Here is a 19,896-nt window from a genome sequence, read left to right as displayed (position 1 = left end):
ACTCACTTACGCATTGATTAAAAAGCTTTGGCGTGAAATACACAAATATTTTGTGCCTCATGAATAGAGCTCCATTGAACAATGCTGGACAGTTTCAAATTTTTCATCCCGAAATCCAATACAACGAACAACCGCTAGCCGCATACCTACCTCCCGTCTCGTAGCCGACTATTTTTTCAACAATGAAATCTCTGCTGCTTCACAAAGGCTGCGGTTTCACAAGCACATACATTCTAGTATTGTCGAGTTTTGTTGGCTTCCTCGGTATATTTATCCTTAAATAAATGGCACGTCATGGAATTTTACAACAATGCATTTTGTTGTTGAGCTATATATGTACATATGAATGTGTGTCCTGCATTTGCTTGCATCGCTTTTATGGGCTCTATGTAATTTAATGTGATAATGTGAAAAGTTGACTTCAATAATTCGGATAGCAAATTTAGCTGAAAATAAAAGCAACGTCCATCGACGGCAATGAAAATAATTAAGTCTTACTAAGCACTGATTTGGTTAGTTGATATTTTATAGGTTTTAGCAGAGATATGGGCTAGAACATAAACCTTGTCTGTTTTAAGCTTTAAAGCTGAGAGAATGGTGATGTTGGGAAATTATGGCTCGCTTAAACTAAGAATATGACAGTTTAGGCTTAGGCATATTAAGTGGTTCCTTTAACATGTACCTACACTGGCAATTATGTTTAGAACAATTTCCCGATCTTGTAACGAGGCAATAAGATCACCACTGGACAAATCCTTTAACATTGTAACAAAGACTTTAGCAAATGTTTACAAAAAAGAACTGTAGTCTATATGGTAGTTGTGGCGTCTGGATTTTTCGGTCGAGGAATGCATTACGTATTGCCGCCAGAAAGCTGCCGCGCATTTCTTCTCATCTCATAGTCCTTTATCGTCGAATTTAATGTTTAAGCGCTAAATTTAATTTTTTTATTATTTTTTTCAAGGCCTGCACTTCTGCTTTAAAAGAGCATTCGTCGATACATATACAGTTATTTATACCTTAAAATTATAATACTGTAAAACGAGACCGAAATGTTCAACTTGCATATTTATATGCAGACTAGAGTAACCCGCAGCCTTTTTCTGCCCCAAAATTGGTTTGCCTTCATGTAGCCCCACTCCCACTACAGAATGGATCGAAATACTTAAAAAAATCGTATTTGTGAATTGAATTGGCACATATTTGGAATACATAATACATATGTACATGAATAGAAAGCGACCTATGAAAAAAAATCGCCGCTAGGTGCCGCAATGGTCGAGATATTAAAAAATCGTATTGGGGTCCAATTTGGCTCATATTTGGAAAACATATTTGACATACAGAAATAGAAACCGCTTTAGTAAAAAAAAATCACGCTATGTGCCGCAAGAATTGAGATATTCAAATAAAATAAATTTAAAAAATTTTAAGTTAAACGGTTTTATTGAAAGCAATACTTTTAAGTAGTAATAATACTAAAAGATAGAAAATAATTAGCTAGATCTTAGGTACTAGTCATCACACTCCCCATAAATCTAGGGCGTTGATCAGAAAAATAAATAAAAGCGTTGGACGCGTAAAATTCTTTATGACCCCTGTCTCTCCTCCATATCTCTCCCTTTCGCATTCTCGATATTTCTCTCTTCTACTGCTACTTTCTTTAATCTTAGGTTGGCCCCTAGTTCACTTTGTAATGAAAATAGATCGGTCCCAGCACCAAATTTCAAGCAAATCGCAAAATATACTATTTGTTTAGAAAAGGTCGGCTCCTGGTCCACTTCCGAAATTTAGAGTTTGTCAAATATCATCTTTGTCAAAGGGGTACCCTCGTATCGAATTTTAGGCGGACCGCACCATAAATAAGATTATTTGGAATAGGACCGTCCCTGGTTCACTTCCCCCTTCCCGGTCGAAATTGTGAATCTTAAGCCCATAAGGAAATCGGCCTATCAGGTGAAACAGGTACTCAGTATTTGGTATAGAGATTCCATATTTGATTGGGGTGAAAGACGTTGAGGAAGAGGGAGTAGGATTCGGAGTAATGTGGAAGAGGGATAGGGAGGGGGAGTGGGAGTGACAAGAATTAGTGGTATCTTAATGGACCAGCTGGCCTAAGTGAGATCCTTCTGCTTGATGTGAGGAAAACTTTTTAATCTAACATACTTTGTGATATATTCACAGCTGGGTATAAAAATTGTATCCATAGGTGCAACGCTTCATTTAAGCAAAATGTGTGAATTTTAATAGTTCATAAATTTATTAATTTATTACATACATATGTACGTACCGAAACCGTTTATAAAATATCAATGACAATGCCCAAAATAATGGTTTGTAGATATATTTAGTTGCGGGGACATACTTTCTCATTTTGCACACAATATTCCGGTTGTAGAGCCTCTGCCCTTATTCCCTTAGCAACTAATCGTTCCCGATGATACAATATACGAGCTTCAGCTCCGCGAAAGCCTTGATCGGGGTTCGACCACATACGTTCCGAAAATGCGCTAGAACGTGGCCATAGCCGATAGTCCAGGGTTAATACGTCGATTTGTTCCGACCAAATTACTGCCTCAGCACCCAAAACTAAAGATTTATTTGTGCCAGCTATTGTATCCAAATTATTATCGTAAACTTTCTGCCAACCAATAAATGGTGAGCACCAATTATTACCACTGCCAACCCAACTCGGCCCACCACAATCCAAATAAAGACCATCACTATTTGAAATGATGACACGAAAGTCTCGATCTACGATGACTTTAATTTCAGGACTGGTGCTAGCAGTCCAAATTTGTATTATATATCTCGAATTATCCATATATTGATCAATGTAAGGTTCTTGCGTCAGGGTGCTTGTCCAAAATATAAGTTGAAGCGTGCTGTTATTTGTTACTTTATCTACTCTCTCGACTGCTTTTTTTAGATATTCACCCAAAGTCGATAGAAGTCTGTCCTTTGCAAACCCCAACCCTGTGAAAGCATCCAATTTTGTATACGTTCACTTTTATTCCAACAACTAGGTACCACCCCATCGCCTCCTATATGGAAGATATCTGGTTTAAACACACCAATTATTTCACCAAAAATATCTTTTAACGTTGAATACAATTCATTCACAGTAGGATCAAGTTGTCCAGATGGTGGATAATTGCAAGCAACAACCAAATTGCTATGCTGCCAACCTTCGCCAAAATGAGCGGGAGCATCAAATTCTGGCATTACTCGTATCCCTCGTATTAACCCATATTGAACAATTTCTGAAATTTGTTTCTGTGTATAAACTTGACTGGGAGAATATGCACCAAGCCTATGAAACTCGGGGTGGGATTTAAGTTCAAGTGGAAAACTTTGAGCATCTGTGATGTGCCAGTGGAATGTGTTGAGTTTAACCATAGCTAAGGCATCTAGAAAATACGAAAAAAAGTGTTTTTATTAGCGTATAAAATTAATAAGTAGTTTAATTGAACTTGATTACATATGGAAGAATTGAACGGGCGGCACGAAAAATGTTGTAAGCGCCAATAACAATTGTTTATGAAGGCAAATAAAAACGCATAGAAACACGCATCTTTCATCGTGTATAATTCACAGAACCAAAAAACTGTGATCTATACCATAATAAAGAGTTCTTTCCGCAATAATGGTTGGCGCTTACGTTTTTAGAGTCGCCTATGCAATTATTTACTAGGGTAGGTAATGGCGTGGAATTGTACTAGTAAGTTAACAGTAGACTGGTCGTTCCACACAAAAAACCGATTAACGCCAGCGTATTTCTTCGTGCACTACGAAAAAGTGAGAAACCTAAGCACAAGATTCACTAACCAAGATAGGAAGCTTGTACGGCCCCAATCCAGCATTCTCCGATTCAAAGATCACTGTTGTTTTCAAGAAAGATTTTGCCTTGGAGCAAGTGCTTCCTATCTAAATTTGCCAATATGTTTTCAATCCCGTAGCAGGGCTTGGAAGACTCCACCTAAAAACCATTCCAACAAAAGATATGGCTAAGCCCGCAACAATAACATGAAAGGGTCAGATATGAAGTCCATCACCTCCTACAACGTACCGCAGCAAACAAAGTCTCTAGCGTTAGACTCTAACGATTAGAGAATTGTTCGCTTGCACGTTAGACTGACTACTGTCTACTTGTAAAAAAACACATCTAACCGCCAGATAAGATCTCCGGACTTTCGATGACGATAAGTTCTGTGGAAAAGATCGATAGGGAGGCGGTCTTGCTGTTATCAGCCATCATACCCTTGATTGGCTGCAACATCTGCCGAAGGTAGAGTACCTTAGAACGTCAAGGTATAATTATCCAATATCGACTTCTAAATCATAAACTAGGTAGCGGTTTACTCCTATCGTCTGTAATCGTATGATCTTCGACGATTTTTACGCTCACCATAACCGCTACCACTGTGGTGTCATGGTAGCGTACGCCTACCACACCGAAGGTCATGTGTTCAAGTCCAGGGCAAAGCAAAGCCAAAAATTTTGAAAAAAGTTCCGCCAATTTGTAGGAAAAAATTTAAAAAGGGAGCACGGTGGCCAATTGGAGTAAATGTCAATCGAGCTGAATCGCGCCAAGTATTTATATTTTTTATGATGGTATTGGAAGAGGAAAATTTTGGAGTGAATCGATAACAGAGTCGTAGGAAATTTCCGATTGACTTTAGCCCTTGCATCTAACCTCCTACTCATACTTCTCTAACTAGAGGGACCAGCCGAATTCACCACCTCCCGTTGTCAAGATCAAAATTATGTTGTGCTTATTATTACCAGGGCCACTGAGCTCCACTGTCAACACAAAACAAACAAGAGCAACAGAGGTACACAGCGCCATCCAAAAGAATCACCCTTTCAACGGTAATGTGGACCCAATACCTCTGAGGCTGGTAAGTCTTGTGTCCACCAGATAGGAGAAAGCCTTAAGAAGACCCCATGGTAAACTGACAGGACCCATCTTTTTGTCGACTTCGAAGCACCTTCTAACAGCGTAAAAAGGTTCTCCTGTATGCTGCCGTGCCTAAATTAACCGCCCTAAAAAACACATAATAATATGCCAAATTACGTTCTGCGAGTAATTCATAAACAATCGAGGCTCCATGCGAGGTGAGTCGTTATATTGCTTTTTCTTAAGAAAGACCCAGCGCATTCGGACTTTACCAACTCCATCACTGTTGACATATATGACTTTGAAACTTTAAAGAACTTGATCTATTTGGGAACTACAATTAACAACGAACACAAATAAGGCTTTGAAATTGACGGATAATTTATCTAGCAACTACGGCTTTAGACTGACTAGACAATTCAGAAGTGAAAATCTTCGTCGATGTACGAAAGTAATCTACACGTCCCTCATCATACTGTGACGAATATTAGTGACACTAAGTGATACTCACATCACTAGTCTGATGCTAAGTAAATGAAGCCACAACAAAAATAAAGCAGGCAGTCACTTGTATCTACATAAACGAATCAATCATTATGTCTACACATATGTACGTACACGCAGCGGAGAGAGATGCACAAACACATGCATATATGAGATGCTCCCAAAAGTAGGCAATTAGCTGTGGAGGCATCACTCACATATACACGCGCATATAAGAAGCTATAACGTGCATCTGTAGTTATGTTATAGCTGGTAATTTTATAGTTGCTAGTAAATTCTTGAAATAGAAGCGCCTAGAAGTATGCGAACGAGAAATCTCAGAGTAGTATAAATGGAGGTAAAGCTGAGAATCAGTATTCAGTTTGCTTTAAGCAAGCTATCAGTTGAGAAGTATAAGTGTTATTGTGTACTTTAATAAAGGTCATTTTGCATTATTGAATAGTGGAGTTATTTATTCAACAGTTTAGTGATTCGAACGTAAGTAGAAGGTTGCAAATAAGCGGAATTGCAGTAAATTCGCTACAATATGTATCTGGATACACGGCTCAGAACCATGGACTGTATTGAAAGAAGACTCTTAGGGTCGTCGAGAGAAATGCTTTTTGGAAGATTAATGATTCTACCCGTTACTACAACAGCGTAAATCGAAGGAAATTTAAAAGCGAACTGCATGAACTATATACAAATAGGAAGATAATGCAGTGAATAAAGGCCCATTGGCTTCCCTAAATAGTTATTATGATTTCGATGAAAGTTTGAGTGTCGAGAAACAATTTTAATATAGCTAAACAAACAAATATTTAGTTGTATAAATATCTCATGTGTGAACATTTTTGCTAACGGTATGGTGGAATGATGAATGTAAGCGGAGTCTTTGTAAATGATATGCTATATATCGCCATGTACAATTTAAATGCAGGTGTAGTGTGTAATATTGGTATATGTACTTTATGGGGGGCAAGAGAATGTGTATGTAGTAATAAAGAATGGGAGCGGAAGTGTACTCACTACACTGTAACGTAATGTGAGAACACGTTGGGGAAGAATTGATATGAGCGATATAGCACAGCAGGTTGCCTACATTTTGTGAATGTTAACAATTTCGATGCGTCACTGCGCTGTTGGTAAACAAGCCCTGCAAAAAATAGTGCGACTAATCCCTAAAGAGAGCGATCTCCGATTGATCTATTTTGTCTACATTGAGGGATAATTATCACCTCTAGTTCCTTTTGGGTATTTTTGGGATTAGTCAGGTTGAAATATGTGTAGCCCGTTTTAAGAAACATAAAAAAGCGGTAACAAATTAAGTTAAATAAATATAAAAAATAGTATATGTGATTGATTAGAAGTATTTAAGAAAACTGTGGAGCCCTATACTGAACCTAAATTACTTGGACCATATGTTCCATTATCGTCGACCCATATCTCTTGGAATGAGTTGGCGACTTAATAATTTTTTTACATATTTTACAATTTTTGCAAGTTTTATTATTGCATTTAAACTCTACATAACCTCGTTCCATACAAAACTAACAATTTTTGATGAGAAAAGAGATTAGTCTTCATTCGTTCCCATATGGGTACAAAGGGAATTGGTCCTATCGTTCCCGTTCGGTATAAATGGGTACAATTAGTCTCTTCATAGGACATGCTCACACAAAATGGGAACAGTTCAACACATACAAAGAGATCAAAACTGGCATTAGTCGCTTACTCCTTTGCGACTCATTCTGGACTATCCTAGACTAATCGCATTTTTTGCAGGGAATGTACAACAACAGCAAAGTAAAGGGCCAATTATTATACCTTTCATGAAAATGAAATGGTATATTAATTTCGTCACGAAACCGAAAATTGTAAGTCCTTAAAGGAAAATAGATAGACCCACCATTAAGTATACCGAAATAATCAGGTTGAAGAGCTGAGTTGTTTTAGCCATGTCCGTCTGTCCGTCTGTCCGTCTGTCTGTTTGTATGCAAACTAGTCCCTCAATTTTTGAGATATCTTGATAAAATTTGGTGAGCAGGTGTATTTGGGTGTCCGATTAGACATTTGTCGGAACCGACCGGATCGGACCACTATAGCATATATCCTCCATACAACCGATTTTTCAGAAAAAGAGGATTTTTGTAATATCTTACCCAATTTAACAGATTGAAGCTTCAAACTTCACCATATACTTTCGTATATTGAACATATTGTTGCCTGAAAAAATTTATGAGATCGGTCGTATATATAGTATATATCCCCCACAACCGATTGTTCAGATAAGGAACTTTTCGTAATTACTGCCCTATTTTAAGAGCTAGAGGCTTCAAATTTCAGCGAATGCTTACGTATATAGCATATATTGTTGCCTGAAAAAATCATAAAGATCGGTGGTATATATAGTATATATATGGTGGTATATATAGTATATATATATAGTATATATATATATATTTTCGCAAATTTTAGCCCCATTTTAACAGCTAGAAGCTTCAAATTTCACCGAATATTTACTTATATAGCATATACTGTTGTCTGAAAAAATCATAGAGATCGGTTGTATATATAGTATATCTCATACAACCGATTGTTCAGATAAGAAACTTTTCGCAATTTCTACCCCATTTTAACAGCTATAAGCTTCAAATTTCACCGATTGCTTACGTATATAGCATATATTGTTGTCTGAAAAAATCATAGAGATCGGTTGTATATATAGTATATATCTCATACAACCGATTGTTCAGATAAGAAACTTTTCGCAATTTCTACCCCATTTTAACAGCTATAAGCTTCAAATTTCACTGATTGCTTACGTATATAGCATATATTGTTGTCTGAAAAAATCATAGAGATCGGTTCTATATATAGTATATATCTCATACAACCGATTGTTCAGATAAGAAACTTTTCGCAATTTCTACCCCATTTTAACAGCTAGAAGCTTCAAATTTTACCAACTGCTTACGTGTATAGCATATATTGATGTCTGAAAAAATCATTGAGATCGGTGATATACATAGTATATATCTCATACAACCGATTGTTCAGATAAGAAACTTTGCGCAATTTCTGCCCCGTTTTAACAGTTAGAAGCTTCAAATTTCACAAAATGCTTTCGTATATAGCATATATTGTTGTCTGAAAAAATCATAGAGATCGGTCGTATATATATTATATACTTCATATAAACTGTCATATTGACCCCTTTTTTACGGCTAGAAGCTTCAAGATTCATCAAATTTCATCAAATAATTACGTTTACGTCATATATTTTTGAAATACGTGATTCGTAGCCATAGTTTTTACATGCAGACCACAAAAAACGTGAAGCTTTGCATCCTCACACAGATTACCTACCTATTTTTTATTTTATATTTATCTTAAAATCGTTTAGATATGTTCAAATTTCACCAAATGCTTACGTGTATAGCATATATTGTTGTCTGAGAAAATCATAGATACCGGTGGTATATATAGTATATATCCCATACAACCGATTGTTCAGATAAGAAACTTTGCGCAATTTCTTCCCCATTTTAACAGTTATAAGCTTCAAATTTCACCGATTGCTTACGTATATAGTATGTATTGTTGTGTCAAAAAATCATAGAGATTGGTGATATATATAATATATATATGATGGTATATATAGTATATATATATAGTATATAAATATTTTTTTTACGATTTCGGCCCCATTTTAACAGCTAGAAGCTTCAAATTTCACCAACTGCTTACGTGTATAGCATATATTGATGTCTGAAAAAATCATTGAGATCGGTGGTACACATAGTATATATCTCATACAACCGATTGTTCAGATAAGAAACTTTGCGCAATTTCTGCCCCGTTTTAACAGTTAGAAGCTTCAAATTTCACAAAATGCTTACGTATATAGCATATATTGTTGTCTGAAAAAATCATAGAGATCGGTCGTATATATATTATATACTTCATATAAACTGTCATTTTGACCCCTTTTTTACGGCTAGAATCTTCAAAATTCATCAAATTTCATCAAATAGTTACGTTTTCGTCATATATTTTTGAAATACGTGATTCGTAGTCATAGTTTTTACACGCAGACCACAAAAAACCTGAAACTTTGCATCCTCACACAAAGTACCTACCCGTTTTTTATTTTATATTTATCTTAAAAATGGTGAAGGTATGTAGATCTGTTCACTATATATTTCTTATCTTATACATGCGATTATTCGGAGATTACGAACGGGATAAGATTATTGTCCAGCCCCATTCATGAAAGGTATGAAGTCTTCGGCACAGCCGAAGACAGTCCCGTTCTTACTTGTTCATACTTAGCATAGACATGACTTGACTTGAGAACTGTCACTTACAGTTCTTTTAAATGAACATTGCATGTTAGTGATTACTCAAAACTTAGCAATACTTAACTTGACTTAGAAGTCTGTTGAATTCTGATTTTCTATGTCAGTTCTAAGTGACGTTTACATTTTGAGATACCATTTGTTTTTTTTCCATTTCATTTTGACATTTTGTCATACAAATTGACATTTATTCTTATTTTATTTATTAATTTTTACACTCATAAATTTATTGTAGTACTCAAAATTAACTTTGTTTAAAAACCGCCACTTTTTGTAGCATATATTTCACAATAAAATGACAGCTGATTATGATTCCAGATTGTATGCGCTAAGTGGAGTATAATCGTAGCTAAGGCCCGGTTTTTCAGTAGTTGGTTAAGCTAAGCTTAAACTAAGTTTGCTTAAACTCTAGTCAAATTTAAACTCCAGTTAAACTACTCAGCAGTTTCTCAGTCACAGTTTAAGGCCGCCTTTGGGGTTGACTTTCTTGTGCGCCAACATTGGTTTTTTTATTATCTAGATAATTTGTAGATACGGCAACAGCTGAATTTTGTTTACCCAACAAACATAGAAAAAAAATTCTCCAGCGAAATATATATCTAGTTCAGGAGGTGATATCAACATCGTTATTTATTTTTAAACCAGATAGTTCTCGAGTTGATATTCAACTTCATTCTCGAATCAATACCAACCTTTGAGAAATTTTGTAAAATTAAGAGTTTTCGAGTTGATCTCCAACGTCATAAATATTTTCCAATTATTATCCAATTTTCGGGAGATTTTGGGAAATGTACAGTTCTCAAATGAATATTGAACACATTTCTCCAGTTGATATCCTACACTGGATATCGAGTTGAGGTGGAGTTGAAGAAAATCGCCAAGGTGGTACCACCAAAATCAGCAGCTGTTTATTGTGAGAAATAAACATCTGGTTGATAGCAGTAATGAAGCGTAATTAATCAAAAATAAATTATATATATTTTACTTTATTTTCGTGAAATTACTGCAGTTTGGAATTTTACATTTGAGTCCAGTTAAGGAACCCAAGTTGTCAATTAAATGTTTTCAAATTAAGTAATAGCATTTTTCGTTTTATAAAAAATTCCCTCTTTTGCTGAGTACGAGTTAAGCCTCTGTTTCGAAACGACTCTTGAGATTTTGGAAGTATGGCTAGTCATCAACATGAGCTCTAATGGTACTCAAGCCCAAATGCTTGTTGGGTATATTCGACTCCATTTCGAACGAACGCAAATATCTGATGGGTTAACTAGAGTTTAAACCTGCCAGATCGGCCGCTTAAGCTCAGCTTAAACTTCAGTTCAAGTAAACAGCAGAATAAGTTTAAGCGTAGTTTAACTGACGAAATGAGTTGAACTTGTACTGAAAACCCGGGCGTAAGTTGCCAAGTTTACGCCAAGTCTATGCTAAGTATCAGTAATGGGCCCTTAAGAAACCACACATATGGACATGTAAACATCAAAGAAGCAGCCACACATACATGTAAACCGCGAAGCGGCAAAGAGAATATTTCACATACATACATGTAGGCGGCAGGTAAGAGCAGAATGCAAGCTGAGGAACAATGAATCATTTTGATTTTGAACGCTATAATTGAAGAATACGAGTATTATAACGGCCACAGTAGAGTTGTAAATAAAGAAAATTTTGCTATTAATAAGTAATTTCCGAGAACTCTTCCCAATATAAATTAAAGTCTCTGGGCATATACACAATTTGTATGCATGCAATTGTTTAAAGAGATGAATGCACTGCTGTTTTGTTGGAAATAAAATGTTTACAATTACAAAGCACGTGTTTAGGTTTAAGTTGAAATTGGTTTCTTTTATGATTTTATTAGTTGTAACATCTTTGAACCTTATTTGGCTAGATTAATATGAAATAATGAAATGAAAACAAAGAAAAATAATAATAAAACAGTTAAGTTGCATAAAATTAAATTAAGTATAGCAAAATAAAATAAATTGAGATAAATTAAAAAAATAAAAAAATGATAAAATAAAACAAAATTAAATAAAATAAAATAAAACAAAGTAAAATAAAATAAAACAAAATAACAACATAAGATAAAAAATTTTATCAAATAAAATAAACCAAATGAAATAAAACTAAATTAAATAAAATAAAATTAAATTAAAGTAAGTAAAATAGAATAAAATTAGCTGAAATGAAATGATATTAAATTAAATTAAAATTGCTTTAATTATATTAAATCAAAGTAAACTAAGTTAAATTTAATTGAATACAATTAAATTAAACTATATTGAATTAAATAAATTTGTATTCTATTCAACAGTTATCCGTTTGGTATCGGCAAGTGTAAATTCTATTTTTTTAATATTGTTATCGAATTGTTACCAATTTTTGACCGGAGTATTATAGAAAAGTTATCGACTTAACAACAAACACTTAAAACTAAAAACATCCATCAGTACCATGGTCATTGGGACTTTTGTCAGTATTGTTGTTTTATGTTGTGTGATGTTTACACGTTAATTTAATACTTTTTTATATTATACCCCTGAGGATGTCAAGGAGCTTGGCGAAACGTAGGGTAATATTGGAGAAAAAGTACGAGTTTTTACTTGGACTAACTACACTAGACCAGCAATGCCTAATAAAATTCAAATAAATCCAAACTGGTCAGCAAATTATTAATGGATATAAATTTGTTTGCGTAAGTTTATAAATTTGTTATCGAAGTGTTACCAATTTGATATTGACGTATTAACGAAAATTCATCGATTATGTCAGCAAAAATGTATTGATTTTTTGTCTGAGTTAGCGACTACTCTGCTGTTTTTTCCGATAGCAAGCCAATTAGGAATCAATACGATGGTAAACTGATAACAAATCCAAAACACAACGATAGAAATGCTCTATCAATAAAAAACCGAAAAATGCAATAATTTGTCGGTATCGGTATTGTTACGCCTAAGAAGCCGATGAAGTTCTTCTCAAAAGGCCTGAAACCTATTTTACCTCCGTTTTGGTTTAACTTCTACCCCTGGGCAGACTCTTATTCACTTCAAAACATTAGGTTTCTACATAGTCGTACGCCTGTATGTTTACACATCGAACTTCACGAGTACTTGCTACTCACGCAATGAGTTTAGCTCCTTTTTTAAAGTCATACATTTCCAAAAATTTCTCTACAATTGCCACTTACCCAAAGTATGTTTTATTGACTCAACGGAAAAGAAATGTCATGATGTATTTATTTAGTATGCCACGCCATTCATAAAACGGTGCATCTTCAATTTCTATTTTACCCAAGAGAAGGTATTCTTCTCGTATACATATCATCGTAAACAATCAGTTGTGAAAGTGTTTCCAAGCCATGGCGAGCACCAAAATATGTGTTTGCTGATATTTTAGCAATCGCACCTTCTATTTCAGTACAAGATATGGAAAGCTTGAACAGCTTTCATCGGTATCAAGAGTTAGACATGGAAGCCCATCGGTATCTTCATTTACTTCTGTTATAATCCCTAACTTGGAACCGCCATCTTTTACGGTGTTCATCTTTCTATTTTCATTTTTTAACAGTTTTAAAAACCTTACTTTACTTGCTTTCCAAAGTGGTTGTTGTTGGCTGATGTTAGTGGGATATTTAAAAAATATTCTCCTCATATTAACATTTAACAAATCATCTTGAGCGTTTACATCATTGTGAATGATAACTAAGTGTGATATCTTATCTGTCAAATGCCTGACAGGATGTTCAATATGGCTACTTTTTAGCGCTTTGACAGGGTGTTCAATATGGCGGCGCCTATCTTCAGCGGGTGATAGAAAGATATACAGAATGAGACAGCGATAGTCAAATACAAATCAGGTGATCCAATCACTTTGTAATTTTGACGTCTATGCATAAGATATCACACTTAGTTATCATTCACAATGGTTTACATTTCCCGTTGGCATGGGCCAGACGGTACCCACTTTCGCGTCACCACAAAGCATCCCAACAAATATTTAGGTTAGAAAACGATTAGAAGGCGAATCGAATTCTAATGTATTTCTCTAAGGTAAAATGTTAGAGGACGATTTGCGAAACTGTCGCGAATTATAGCATTCTCAACAAAAAGGGGACTTCGTTCTCGATATCGAGAAAAGGGTTAGAATTCTAATCGAATTCTAACGTCAATTGCTAATGGGTTTCTAATGAGAATTTTGAAGTGATGCGCAATTAAGGTCAGTTATTTAAAATCAGCGAAATTTTCATTGTTTCAAATACTTTTATTTGGTTATCAGCTTATAAATTATAATCAAATAAAAATAATTCAAAATCTTATGTTTCACAGTTTTCAGTACTAGTTATTGTGTCGAAATTTTCGCTTCCACTTATTTCCCTAGGACTGAGCTCACCATTGGTTTGAGGTACGGATGCGTTTTCTTCATGTCACTCAATAGCACTTCAATAATCTGGTCGCTTTCCCTTTTTAACTTTTTTTGATCCATTTTCACTTACTAGTATTTATTATTATAAATAAAATAAACTTCTTTCGCAGCTTATAATATTTCCACACAAGTATTATTATGTTTGTATAACACTAAGGATGACTGATCATGTCGTGCAAATAATCGATAACTGTGACAATAATCATAACATCACATTTCTAGTGTTATTCGAATCGTTTCACAGTCGAATTCTAACCTAGTTTTCGATTCGAAATGCATTAGAGAACTACATTATAATTCTAATGTAAAACTACAACATTTCTCTAACTTAGAAACTGTGTTTGCTGGGATACGACACACCGATAAACTGGTGGCTGTCCCATTGGTCTCCTCAGTTAATTTAACTTTTTTACATATGTTTTGCCGACATGCGTAGCCGTATACAGGACTGTAAATGAAATATCAACTTAGATATAAAACAAGTTTTAAAGGGTCGTAGACTAGAATAATAAGCTATAACTTAGAAAAAAATAGTTTTGAATCAATGATATTTCTCTTATCGAGTTTTATTGTAAGAAGAAATGGGGAGACATCTTTAATTGTTTTTAAACGGTTTTATTTACCTTGACTTGACAGGCCGGCCGCACGGCCGTTGTGAACGAATTTTGTAATTAAAATTCAAGTAGGTAACTTCCCGATAAGCTACAAGCTTGAAACTTGTAATATAGTTAAGAACCCGATGATAATGCAATAATAAGAAAAAACTCCGATAGGTGGCGCATGGATCGAAATATTTCAAAAAATCGTATTTGTGGTCGGATTTGGCTCATATTGGGAACACATAATACATACTTGAATAGAAAGCGACCTATGAAAAAAATCGAAGCTAGGTGGCGCAGGGATCGAGATATTCAAAAAATCGTATAGGTGGTTCGATTTGGTTCATATTTGGAAAACATATTTGACATACAGAAATAGAAACCGCTTTAGTAAAAAAAATCACGCTAGATGCCGCAAGAATTGAGATATTCAAATAAAATAAATAAAAAAATGTTTAAGTTAAACGGTTTTATTGCAACCCATATTTACATTAGGTAGTTATAATACTAAAAGATAGAAAATAATTAAGTAGGTCCTAGGTACTAGTACTCACACTCCTCATCAATCTAGGGCATTGATCAGAAAAATAAATAAAAGCGTGGGTCGCGTCAAATTTCTATTGATAGTCAACCGCTCATATCTTTACAAATAATATTTTCATATATCCATAAGTACGATCAACTGAACCTTAATTAGGTTAAGCTACGCCTCACGGTTTTAGAAATTTCACGCGCCCAACGCTTTTATTTATTTTTCTGATCAACGCCCTAGATTGATGGGGAGTGTGATGACTAGTACCTAGGACCTACCTAATTATTTTCTATCTTTTAGTATTATTACTACTTAATGTAAGTATTAGGTTAGGTTAGGTTAGGTTGTACCTGCCCTGATAAGGATAGGTCACTTGGACAACACGAAGGTCCATTGTGATACCACATACACCAAAACTAACGGTGACTTAGATCTAGCTACTTAGAGAATCGTTGGGTAGCAACGATAAAGCTCCGAATGATACCGATCTCAACTTTGGATAAATCCTCGGGAGATCTAAGTGAGTCTCGACCGAAGTACTCTCGCCTAGTTCTGGCAAAAGCTGGGCAATCTAGCATAAAGTGATTTGGAGATTCCACCTCATCATCCACCATCCAGCTGCAGCAGGATGGGGTTTCCAGTATATTGAGACGTACCGCATGGATACCCATGGGACAGTGCCCTGTCAAAAACCAATGACCATTGATAGGTGAGCCTTAATAATTATTTCAGCAGACCTCCTGTCATCCACTTTCGGCCAGAAAGATTTTGCTACCCTGCAAGATGTGGTGTCCGCACAACGTTTTCTGAGCTGACTCGAGGCCCAGCTATGGAGGAGCAATCCACATGTGGCCAGCGGAATCCCGAAATCCCTACAACCATCTTCATCCGGTTCAGTTGTACCGATGCGGGCTAAGAGATCCGCTTGACAGTTACCCCGGATATCACTATGGCCCGGGACCCAGATAATCTTAATTGTAAAATAATTCGATGCAATCGCAAGCGAAGTCAGGCACTCCCAGACCACCCTCGATCGCACTATAATTGAGCTCAAGGCCTTAATAGCCGCTTGGCTATCAGAGTAGATGTTAAACTTCCTAACCGTAGTAGCAATGGATAGCATTCCATCCACCGCATCCTTAATCGCAGCAACTTCCGCTTGGAATACATTGCAGTGATCAGCCAACTTAAAGTTGCCGCTTACATTTAGCCTTTTACAAAAGACCCCCCGCCAACCTTTCGGTCCAACTTCGACCCATCCGTGAACAAGTTAACCGGTCCCATGCCCCAGATAATTCCTTTTCCCCACTCCTCTCTCGGTGGAATGACTGGGGTGAAGGTTGTATAGGGAGCAGTTATCGACATACAATGGTCCGTTCTGTCCGAGATAAATTCGAAACCGGTAAGAAGGCTAGAGTGTCCGCAGTTAGAAAGCTTATAGCCCATATCACGAATCCTGACCAACGACCTTGCCGCGGCCGCCTTTCCCGCAATATCTACTAGGTATATGTTCAGCATGACGTTCAGTGCCAAGGTAGGTGTTGTTCTGAGAGCGCCAGTGACACCGATCAGGGCCGTCCGTTGCACGGACATTAACATTTTGGAGGTGCTCGCCGTTTCCAGTGTTTTCCACCAGACCAGCATTCCATATAGCAGAATCGGTTTGACCACCATCTCACAAAGCCAGTGTACTACTCCTGGCGAGAGTCCCCATCTCTTTCCGATAGTCCCTCTGCAGCAGTACAAGGCAACGGCGGCACGATTTTCCACATTGGGTCTCCAGGACAGCTTATTGTCCAAAACAATGCCCAAATGTTTAACCCTATCAGAAAGTGCCAACGGTACCCCTCCAATCGAGGGAGTTCTGGAATCGGGCATCTTATATCTCCTTGTAAAAAGAATCAATTCCGTTTTTCCCGGGTTGACCGCCAATCCACATGATTCAGCCTACCTAGCCACAGTATCCAGGTACCCCTGCAGAACATCGCGCAGGGTGCCCAGAAATTTGCCTGTGACTAGGATAGCGAGTTCATCTGCATAGGCAACCACCCGACAACCATTGGCTTCCAGCTCCACAAGAAGCTCGTTGACTACCACAACCCAGAGCAAAGGAGATAGGACACCCCCATGTGGCGTGCCACTGCACACCTTCCTCTTAATTATGGCTGTCCCCACTCCGCTGCGACAATTCTGCCGCATAAAAGTTTGCTAATAAATTCAACCACAGCCGCTTCGACTCCTAAACTCACCAATCGAATGGAGAGCCGTTTCCGTCGATCTGCCCTTGCAGTATGCATGCTGTGAAGCCAACAGTAACCCCCGTTGTATCCTTTCCCGTAGGTACAGGTCAATCAACCGCTCAAACGTCTTAACAAGAAACGACGAGAGAATGATTGGCCATAGGGTCGTTTGATGATTCCAGGTCACATATGTATACGATTGTGGCATTTTCCCAGTGCAGGTCATGCCTCGGATGATGCTCCTGCGATGCTAGAAGCTGGCTCCGCAACGGTATCCGCCTGAGTGGTGCATTTGTTGCAGCATGCTGCCTAGGCGCTCACCCAACAATACCGGGTCCCGGCACATGCTTTGTGGCACTCTGAGCCTGGGCCACGCCGGTACTCGCGATTTTGATTGAAGGCATAACATCCGCATTGCAGCTTAACTGGAGACGAAAAAAGCAAACACCCCAAGTAGGCGCTCCTCACTCCGGCACTGCAAACTTTTCCAATATCAACCTTAAAATACGCAATCTTTGTCTTGAATGTGATTTGTTCCCATATGACTCCAATTTTCGTTTCATTGTGAAGCCAACGCCTTTAGCACCAAAACATCTATGGACTTCATTTAGAAAAAAAATTTATGACAATTCGTGAATGATCGCCCTTATTGAATGGGGCCATGGCGGACCCATTTAGGTGACGGTCGGAATTTCGCTGATTGGTAGGTACTTTATTTTATCTAATTTGACATTTTATCGAATTACAAAAATAAAATACATACATACATTGAATTTGTATGGTTCCGCCCTGGATGGGGCGAAGCAGTGCCACTAAAAGATGAAGAAGCTATTGAGGTGAAAAGGCCAAGATTTACAGCGAAAATAGTTCCAGCTTAACCCAACGCATACCACATTTTCTTTAATGATCAGCATATTCACCAAGCCTCAATCCATTGAACTATATCATTTAGCATATGAAAGCCCTTAAATAGCTAAAAAGTTTATAACAAACTCTTGCACTAAAAAAGGCTACACCGAAACCGGCTGATCATAGGATTTCGTTTTTGCTCCGTTTTGACATTGTTCAATAATACACCCTTTATAGCGTTTTCTTTTCTGAAATTAATTGTTGCCTAAGTAAATGGTAAAGCCTTAACACATTGATTGCCATGTCGCACGTTTTGGTGCGACACCTAATACTTCCTGGAGTGCCACGTCGCACAGTGGCGCCTTTGCCGTTAAAGCATGGCAAAAATCAAAAAAATCATGAAAGCGTTCGCTAAATCTAATACATGTTCTTCACAGAAAATTATAGTTTACCAGGTAGAGCCGCTCAAAGTTGACCAATTTTCAACATTGGGAAACATTTGAAATTTGTCTTCTTTTTCGTTGTATTTAAAATGGTTTTGTGAGTAAATAAGGCGGCCGGTTGTCGGTTTCTTGTATAGCAATTAAAGATAGTTTAATTTAGGATTGAAACAAAAAAAAATTGTTTTTTTTGTTAAAAGTTGGCGGATATGTTTTTCGAAATGCCTATTTTTAGGCCCTTTTTAAAACTTTGATGAAAAAAAAAATGTTAAAATATGTGCTCCGTCAAATTAACAGTAGTTATTTATGAAATATTCTGTTATCTAAATTCATAAAGTCTACCTGCGTCCAGCTGCAACTTCACTTTTTACTTCAAATAAAGTTAAACAGCCTTGGGCATATATACGCGCCTGAGCAGGTATATATAATTCAGTACGGCCGTAAGGTCGTTTTTGTTATTGGAACTTGTAAACAACATACATTTTTTAGTTACGAATTGTATACCTGAAATTCATTTTAATAATTTGAGTAAGTATATAAAGCTATCCATCATACAATGCACACTATCAATCGTCTTTTGGAGATTAAGGAACTAAGTATTCTGTTTACTTAAATAAAGTGAATAGTATTTTTAAATATAGTTCACAGTTTAATATTTAGTCAGATACGCTCGACGCCAATTCTAATATGTATCTAGAAAACTCAAAAGTATTTGCGGTGTTTAAATCTACAAAGTCAAGACGGGACTTCGTTGAGGCTATTATGAGAGAATTAGCGAGTGAAACAAGCATTAAAGAAAAGGAAGGCCTGGAAGAAAAAATTTGTTTACAATACATTATGATAGAAAGAAAATGGAAGGACGTCTATCGTAACAATTCAAAATTTCTAAGTAAGCATGAAAAGTGGCTAGCTGACAAAACTTTTTTGGACGAAGAAACGCCTAGCACGTCAACCAAGCCAACTAGAGGGAGACCAACAAAACCCATAGAAGATTGTTTTACCTACACAAGGAAAAGGAAGCTGTCTGATACCACAAAAGCTATGGCCACGACTCATCTTTCAGAAGTACT

The 19,896-nt window shown here is 36.6% G+C and overlaps 1 pseudogene; it reads right to left on the bottom strand.

The window, feature by feature from the left end:
- Positions 1-335: 335 nt before the first annotated feature.
- LOC137244057 (chitooligosaccharidolytic beta-N-acetylglucosaminidase-like) overlaps positions 336-19,896 on the bottom strand; it is a 70,902-nt pseudogene continuing 51,341 nt past the window's right edge.

The sequence above is a fragment of the Eurosta solidaginis genome, chromosome 3, assembly GCF_040869045.1.
Source record: "Eurosta solidaginis isolate ZX-2024a chromosome 3, ASM4086904v1, whole genome shotgun sequence".
Lineage (NCBI taxonomy): Eukaryota > Metazoa > Arthropoda > Insecta > Diptera > Tephritidae > Eurosta > Eurosta solidaginis.
The sequence above is the reverse complement of the archived record's forward strand: the minus strand, read 5'-3'. Positions and strand labels throughout refer to the sequence as shown.